We start from the raw sequence: 9,165 nt of genomic DNA on the forward strand, positions 1-9,165 counted from the left end.
CTAGGGGAGAAGTGCACGACTACGACGCCGGAGCGTTCGAATCGAAGGTGGCGTGCCCTCGCCAATGGAACCACGAAGGCCCACCCGGAGCATCGCTCACCAACGATCACCGACGCCGTCGACGATGAATCTCCCCATTCGATCTTTTGGGTTTCTCAGGTTTACCCCTGAACGGTTTCACGTACTCTTGAACTCTCTCTTCAAAGTTCTTTTCAACTTTCCCTCACGGTACTTGTTCGCTATCGGTCTCGTGGTTGTATTTAGCCTTAGATGGAGTTTACCACCAACTTAGGGCTGCACTCTCAAGCAACCCGACTCTAAGGAGAGATCCTCCCGAAACGCGTTCCGGTCACTACGGGCCTGGCACCCTCTGTGGGTACATGGCCCCATTCAAGATGGACTTGGACGCGGTTCGACGTCACGGGATAAACGGATCCTCCCGAACACTACATTTCCCAACGGCGGAACCGCGGGATTCAGTGCTGGGCTAATTCCTGTTCGCTCGCCGCTACTAAGGAAATCCTTGTTAGTTTCTTTTCCTCCGCTTAGTAATATGCTTAAATTCAGCGGGTGATCTCGCCTACTCTGAGGTCGCTTCAACGTCACGACACGGTGACAATTTTTTTTTTCAAAGAAAAAAAAATTTCGTGCCATGTGGGCGCGATTCGAGAAAAGCAAGACGGTTTGATAACAATGCGACAGAGGGTCTTTATTTTTATTTCTCTCTCCGAGAATCGCCTCAAAGAGAAAAAAAAATAAAAAAAAAAAATTAATTCGAATAGAATCGAGAACCTTATATTCTATCTCGATCGAGAAACGTTTTATGCATCTCGCCAAAGTGCCTTTTAAACTTCGTTCGTCGTATCATGTTCGAGCTAAGACTCACGCAAGACACCCGTAACGATCTCCGGTTTTTAACGCCCGTCCTCTTTGTATAATATATATATATATATATACACGTGTTATGTATAATATATCTCCCGTAGCCGTTTCTCTCTTCTCGACGATTCCAGCGGTTCCTTGTTTTCGCCTGTTATTGCTGGCACAGAGATCGAACACGCGACATGTATATAACATATCGGTTTCTTTGCTCTGTACCAACGACGAAAACGCACGGGAACTCACGCAAGTGGAAAAGCGAGCGCGAGACGTACACAACGGGGTGAATTTATTACTCGGGGACTGGACGACCGGCGATACGTTAGGATGCGCGGTCCAGCGATAGACGACGAAGAGACATGGGATGACCAACGATCTCTTTTTCTCTAATACTCGGAGCGCCGAATCGCCTTAAAGCAAAAAAAAATCACACGCGCGTACGTCGTACGTACGGCGCGTGTATACCTCGTCTCTAATCAAGTTTCGTTAGTCTTTCTCGAGCCTCGCCAAAGAGGATCGTTCTCTTCCTCTGCGCGATCTCTCCGTGCCAATGTCAGAGATTATTCTCTTTCGCACGACGACGAAAACGACTATTTTCGACGATCCGAACAACTTTGTAACGGACTCACATGCACATCTTAAAATCGAGTACAGAAACGTTGCGCAACACCGTGAGCTTTTCTCTTCTTCGTCACCCTTAAATATAGCCGATCGTAGACGCACGCTAGATCGTAACACACTTTTCGTTGATTTCCGACGAACGTGGCTTTGGGCCAGGCGCGCGGGCAGAGAGATACGCGACCGACGGGGAAAAATTCGTCCCGATACATGTACGCGTACTCTCCGATCTCCGCGCAACGCTGGGGATCATCTCCCTAAGTCATCAGCGTTCGAAGAAATCTCGTGTGTCCGTTCCCGGATCTACGGCTTTCTCTGGGTTCGCGAAGAACAGAAAAAAGCACAGAGGATGAAAAACGCAACGACGACCCATCGATGCGACGGTCCTCGTTGTCTTCTCGTCAGTCGTCTCGCGCCTGCAGAATACATCTCTGCCGCACGAACAGACGGAGTGGGTATTCGATCCCTGGGGCTGTACGAGTAAAAACATCTTGATGAAAAGACGGTTGTGTTTCTTTAAGGCACACAGTTTTTCGTTACGCCACCAAGTTTAGGTTTAGGTTTTAATATCTTGGTTCTCTTTTCTCTCCTCTCTCGACTGACTTTGTTCAAAAATATTTTTGCTTTCTCTCAGTCTCGCCAAAAATTCATTTAAGACGACGTCGGGGGCGCGGTCATTCGTGCTTATCGAAGACTAACAAAACGTAGCAGAGGCTGATACAAAAAGAAAAAAAAAATCGGCCACGAAGAAAACTCGCTCTGTGTATCTCGATAACCGCGTCGACGACGACGGTTCTCTCCGCGCTCTTTTAATTCGTATCCTTCTTCTTGCGCTTCGTCCGACTCAGAAACGTTCGTAAAACACGAACGACGGCGGGTTGTCAAGCCAAGAAGGGACAGAGAAGAGACGGAGGTAGTTTTGCGAGTCTCCCGTGAACGCGATAGATTTTTCATATATATTTGTATCGAGAGCATGCGTACGCCGGTCTCCACACGATCCAGCGACGAACGCCGACGAACGTCCAACAATCGCTCGTACGTCGCGTACGAGCCCTCGACCGCTCTTTAATTCGTATTCTTTTGCTTGGCGCTCGTCCTCCGACTCAGAAACGTTCGTTTAAAGATAAAACGAACGACGGCGGGCTGTCGACGAGGCAAGAAAGAACAGAGAGATACGGACCGAGAGCAACGATACGCAACGCAAGCAGTCTTAGGTTTACGTGAGCAACCCTCAGCCAGGCGTGGTCCAGGAATTGTATCCGTGGACCGCAATGTGCGTTCGAAATGTCGATGTTCATGTGTCCTGCAGTTCACACGTTGACGCGCAATTAGCTGCGTTCTTCATCGACCCACGAGCCAAGTGATCCACCGTTCAGGGTAATCGTTTATGCATGGATTTTTGTTTGTGTACTCAGGTTTTTGTACTCTTATTCTCGGTTCGAAAGAAGCCGATATCCGACAAACGTCCGACCAACGGGAATCGAACGCGCGGAAGTCGCCATATGATTGACGACACGAAAATACGTTCGAAAACGAAATCGGACGGACTGCGCGACGACACACGCAGCCCGCCGACCGGGCGTAAAGTGCATTATAATATATAACAACCAACGAGATCGAAGCTCCGTTCGTCAGGAAACGACGGGGATATAACACCCGATTCTGAATCCTCTGTACAGCACACGATCTCGCGAAGAAAGCGCACGGTGGCTAGCCCATGATATATATATATGTTCGTTCCTCTCGTCCAGTTATTCGAAGCAAACAGCCGATATGCATCTCCATCGTTCGGGTAAAAAAAAATCGATGGGACGCGCACGGTCGTAGTCTTCCTCGCGCGGTCGTTTCTTCCCGATAGCCAGAAGCAGAGTTTGAAAAACTCTAGCGACGGAACGAGGCATTAGACTCTCGACAACGAGGATACAGACACGGCCGGCGGTCCCCTCTGAATCGACTTCGGTGGTTCAGGTAAAAATAAAAAAAATCGATGGGACGCGCACGGTCGTCCTTCCTCTTCCTCGCGCGCGGTCTATTCTTCCCGATAGCCAGAAGCAGAGTTTGAAAAACTCTAGCGACGGAACGAGGCATTAGACTCGCGACAACGAAGATAGAGAGACGGCCGGCGGTCCCCTCTGAATCCACTTTGGTCGCTCAGGTAAAAATAAAAAAAAATTCGAAAGGGACGCGCACGGTCGTCCTTCCTCTTCCTCGCGCGGTCTTTTCTTCCCGATAGCCAGAAGCAGAGTTTGAAAAACTCTAGCGACGGAACGAGGCATTAGACTCTCGACAACGAGGATAGAGAGACGGCCGGCGGTCCCCTCCGAACGGATGGCGACAACGACGACTAAAGCGCGAAAAATCGCGACGAAAAGGAACGCATCTCCGTTCAGGTGTATGTGTGTGCGTGCGTTTAAAAAAAATTCGATGGGACTCGCAGCCATCGGCCTCGCGCGGTCGTTTCTTCCCGATAGCCAGAAGCAGAGTTTGAAAAACTCTAGCGACGGAACGAGGCATATGACTCACGACAACGAGGATATGGACAGGCGGTCCCCTCTGAACGGGTCGACGAGACGATGGTAAAAGAGACGAACCGGACGAAACTTCCGTCGATCAGGTAAAAATAAAAAAAAATTCGATGGGACGCGCACGGTCGTCGTCGTCGTCTTCCTCGCGCGGTCGTTTCTTCCCGATAGCCAGAAGCAGAGTTTGAAAAACTCTAGCGACGGAACGAGGCATATGACTCACGACAACGAGGATAGAGAGACGGCCGGCGGTCCCCTCTGAATCGACTTCGGTGGTTCAGGTAAAAATAAAAAAAATCGATGGGACGCGCACGGTCGTCGTTCCTCTTCCTCGCGCGCGGTCTATTCTTCCCGATAGCCAGAAGCAGAGTTTGAAAAACTCTAGCGACGGAACGAGGCATTAGACTCGCGAGGATAGAGAGACGGCCGGCGGTCCCCTCCGAACCAACTTCGTCTAGTTAAGAATCGTTATACTCTTTACCATCACTCGCACTGGTATATATCTTTTCGGGCCAACATCCACGCAATGCGTTTTCGTTCTAGGTTACCCGATCCACGAGTACGAACGTACAACGTGGTTTCGTTTTGTCGAACATCGTATATCGTTCGCCGTTGAAACGAACGACAACGAAACGACATAGGAAGAACGAACGCCCTTTGGGTAGGAAGCACGTTTCGAGGAACGACGAGAGTTTGGAGAGACGCGCGAGATAGCTGGAGACGCGCAGATATAGGTATCCATGGATCTTCGAAGAGAACCTTCGAAGATATATAATTCGGTATCCTATTTTTCTGCGGCTCGCTATTCGCGTTCTTTCGCTCTCGTCGACGACTCGTTATAGACGCTTCGTTCGATCCCAAAGAGCAGTCTTCCTTATGTCCCGTTGCTAGGAGGTGAGGCCTACGCAACGCAACTACGAAATATAGAAGAGGTGTGAGCAGTGATCTCTCCGACACGAGGCACTTTAGAGATTTTAGTTTATATATTATATTGTTCGTTCGTTGGATTTCCACGATGCAAATACGAAATACGAGATCGTGACGGCGGGTCTTTCTGTGTACGACCTCACGCAGGCGCCTCGATCGCATTTCTCATTACACGTGGTTTCCACTGTAACTTTTAGTTTTTTCGATATGTGTTCAGCTCAAGTTCCCTCACATATCGTTATTATTATTATTATTATTATTATTAATAGTAGCGGTTTCGTGTTATAGGATTCGGAGACGGCGGGTCTTTCTGTGTACGACCTCACGCAAGCGCCTCGAGAATCTTTTTAAGTTTTCCGTGTGTTATATTATTCGGAGACGGCGGGTCTTTCTGTTTACGACCTCACGCAGGCGCCTCGAGAATATTTTTAAGTTTTTCGTTTGTTATAATATTATTCGGAGACGGCGGGTCTTTCTGTGTACGACCTCACGCAGGCGCCTCGAATTATTCGTGTAAAAGTATATCTCTTCATCCCGATGATCGAGAGAGAGTGCCACACTCTTCGTATAGTTTCGTAACTGGAGCGTCTCCCACCTCCTTATTGTAAAAAATTTGGCTTTTGTCAAAGTATATAGCTTGTTAATACGTCGTATATACTTTGTGTCGATATAGGAGGAGTACGGCTCCTTACCGACGATATTATATATATTTTATTATACAGTGTTCAAGTCAAATATATTCTTTGTGTTTTTGTATTTTTCGTTAATGATCCTTCCGCAGGTTCACCTACGGAAACCTTGTTACGACTTTTACTTCCTCTAAATGATCAAGTTTGGTCATCTTCCCGGTAACATCGGCAATGCTTATCACATTGGCCGCGCACCAGTCCGAAGACCTCACTAAATCATTCAATCGGTAGTAGCGACGGGCGGTGTGTACAAAGGGCAGGGACGTAATCAACGCGAGCTTATGACTCGCGCTTACTGGGAATTCCTCGTTCATGGGGAATAATTGCAAGCCCCAATCCCTAGCACGAAGGAGGTTCAGCGGGTTACCCGGGCCTTTCGGCCAGGGAAAACACGCTGATTCCTTCAGTGTAGCGCGCGTGCGGCCCAGAACATCTAAGGGCATCACAGACCTGTTATTGCTCAATCTCGTGCGGCTAGAAGCCGCCTGTTCCTCTAAGAAGATTTGTTTGTACGTTGGTAGTAAAAACCCGCCGACCGAAGCCGGGGGCCTTCGAGATACCATAATTTACGTCTATTTAGCAGGCTAGAGTCTCGTTCGTTATCGGAATTAACCAGACAAATCGCTCCACCAACTAAGAACGGCCATGCACCACCACCCACCGAATCAAGAAAGAGCTATCAATCTGTCAATCCTTCCGGTGTCCGGGCCTGGTGAGGTTTCCCGTGTTGAGTCAAATTAAGCCGCAGGCTCCACTCCTGGTGGTGCCCTTCCGTCAATTCCTTTAAGTTTCAGCTTTGCAACCATACTTCCCCCGGAACCCAAAAGCTTTGGTTTCCCGGAAGCTGCCCGCCGAGTCATCGGAGGAACTTCGGCGGATCGCTGGCTGGCATCGTTTATGGTTAGAACTAGGGCGGTATCTGATCGCCTTCGAACCTCTAACTTTCGTTCTTGATTAATGAAAACATTTTTGGCAAATGCTTTCGCTTCTGTCCGTCTTGCGACGATCCAAGAATTTCACCTCTAACGTCGCAATACGAATGCCCCCATCTGTCCCTATTAATCATTACCTCGGGGCTCCGAAAACCAACAAAATAGAACCGAGGTCCTATTCCATTATTCCATGCACACAGTATTCAGGCGAAGGTAGCCTGCTTTAAGCACTCTAATTTGTTCAAAGTAAACGTATCGGCCCACCTCGACACTCAGTGAAGAGCACCGCGATGGGATATTAGTTGGACCGCCCCGCGAGGAGCTAAGCCCACCGATAGGACGTACCACATAATGCCAGTTAAACACCGCGAGCGGTGAACCGACACTGTGACACACAGATTCAACTACGAGCTTTTTAACCGCAACAACTTTAATATACGCTATTGGAGCTGGAATTACCGCGGCTGCTGGCACCAGACTTGCCCTCCAATTGGTCCTCGTTAAAGGATTTAAAGTGTACTCATTCCGATTACGGGGCCTCGGATGAGTCCCGTATCGTTATTTTTCGTCACTACCTCCCCGTGCCGGGAGTGGGTAATTTGCGCGCCTGCTGCCTTCCTTGGATGTGGTAGCTGTTTCTCAGGCTCCCTCTCCGGAATCGAACCCTGATTCCCCGTTACCCGTTACAACCATGGTAGGCGCAGAACCTACCATCGACAGTTGATAAGGCAGACATTTGAAAGATGCGTCGCCGGTGCTAGATGACCATGCGATCAGCACAAAGTTATTCAGAGTCACCAAAACAAACGATGGACGAACGGACGAGCCATCCGCCACCGATTGGTTTTGATCTAATAAAAGCATTCGTACCATCTCTGGTACGAATCTGTTTGCATGTATTAGCTCTAGAATTACCACAGTTATCCAAGTAAGTTTAAGTATGATCTAAGAAACCATAACTGATTTAATGAGCCATTCGCGGTTTCACCTTAATGCGGCATGTACTGAGACATGCATGGCTTAATCTTTGAGACAAGCATATGACTACTGGCAGGATCAACCAGGGAACTTTGTATTTTATATATATATTATATATTAGAGTCAAAAGACTCTCTTTTTAAAATAGCCTCAGAGTGTCGTAGGTGGGTCCGTAACACCGTACGACGAGACTTTTCGTTCTTAGTGAACGTTCGACGACACCCTTTTAATTCCCGTTGTAACGTCGAACGCCACTACTCTCTCTCATTTCGCCACTCTCTCTTTACTTTCTCTTTCGTTCGTTTGATTGTTTGTGTGGAATATTTTAAGATCATTCTGTTCATAGGATCATTCTGTAAGAATGGTTTGTTGGTTGAACGAATATGCCTTAGCGGTAAAAAGCACGTAAACTGCATGCTGAACGTACCGTCCTCGTAAGAAACATATTCGTTCGTTCTTTTGATATTCTCCAATCAGAAAGAACGCACTTCCTAAAAGGTAGTACGCTCCCCATTAGCCTTTCGTATGTTTAAAACGTACTGCGTACGCTATAACATAAGTTTTGGAACGGTCTCTGCCGAACCAGCATGAATTGATACTCAGTTAGTAACAAGCACACTGCCCTAACTTTTTTTAAAGTTAGTGCGAGCATACAGGATCCAGCTTCCCGACTAAGGGGAACCTTGCCACGTTATTTGGTCATTACGTCCAGGACAGCGACCCGCGGCGCAGCAGTGTAGAGAAAGAGTCGATACGAGAACGAAGGAACAGTCGAGAAATAGTAAAAAAGTTCACTAAGACTCGAGGAGCGGTGACTGAATTCTCAACCGAGGCCGTAGAATAGCCACGCGCTCGACGCTGTTCCGTCCGGACCGTCCGACTCGACGTGTCTCTTATAGATACCAAAGCGCCGGCCGGACGGTCGGCGCCGGCCGGGCCAGCGGCCGGGCGCTTACCATGTAAAACCTCCGTTAGAGCGTACCGTCGGACTTAGTCTCTGAAACGCTCGACCACTTTTTTCGAATAAACTACCCTTAGAAAACATCCTATCGTCGAGATATTTTAACGCACCGCTTATTTTAATATTTCAAACGAGTTTTTATCGAAAAATTTAATTTTTTTTTTTTTTTCAAAATCGCATCAGTAAACCACCTCTTTTAACGAATACGGACAAAAACCACGTTCTTAATCGATTAGAACACGTTAAAACAACGAGAAATATGCAAAAAAATATATACCTTGCAACGTTAATTAACGAAAAAATTAAACAAATATCGCAGTCGTGTCAGTTCGACGGACACTAATTTTTTAAAAAATTCGAAAAAAACGTTTAATCCAGTTGTATTTAATAGAGATATAACCGTTTCTGCAAAAATATTTATACCTTATAACGCTTTTTAACGAAATAACTCGAAATAAGCTTTTCGGACTTTTCCGCCGGCCGAAATTTTTCTAAGTCCCAACGTACCGTCGGACTTAGTCTCTGAAACGCTCGACCACTTTGTTCCAATAAAGTACCCTTATAAAACGTCCTATCGTCGAGATATTTTAACGCACCGCTTATTTTAATATTTTAAACGAGTTTTTATCGAAAAATTTAATTTTTTTTTTTTTTTTCAA

General features: G+C 47.2%; 3 non-coding genes across 3 annotated transcripts in view; all 3 read right to left on the reverse strand.

Moving 5' to 3' along the window:
• The window catches only part of LOC139997766 (large subunit ribosomal RNA), a 4,174-nt gene extending 3,580 nt beyond the window's left edge, over positions 1 to 594 (reverse strand). The window contains exon 1 of the ribosomal RNA XR_011803101.1: positions 1 to 594. This exon is cut by the window's left edge and continues 3,580 nt beyond it. This is a non-coding gene — a ribosomal RNA (large subunit ribosomal RNA).
• Positions 595 to 2,722: 2,128 nt separating this feature from the next.
• Positions 2,723 to 2,877, reverse strand: LOC139997764 (5.8S ribosomal RNA). Its single transcript, XR_011803099.1, has one exon. It is a non-coding gene; the product is annotated as a 5.8S ribosomal RNA (ribosomal RNA).
• A 2,833-nt stretch (positions 2,878 to 5,710) lies between these two features.
• LOC139997765 (small subunit ribosomal RNA) lies at positions 5,711 to 7,634 on the reverse strand. The gene has a single exon (XR_011803100.1). It is a non-coding gene; the product is annotated as a small subunit ribosomal RNA (ribosomal RNA).
• Between the last annotated feature and the right edge of the window lie 1,531 nt (positions 7,635 to 9,165).

Source organism: Bombus fervidus, unplaced genomic scaffold (genome assembly GCF_041682495.2).
Source record: "Bombus fervidus isolate BK054 unplaced genomic scaffold, iyBomFerv1 scaffold0174, whole genome shotgun sequence".
Classification (NCBI taxonomy): Eukaryota; Metazoa; Arthropoda; class Insecta; order Hymenoptera; family Apidae; genus Bombus; species Bombus fervidus.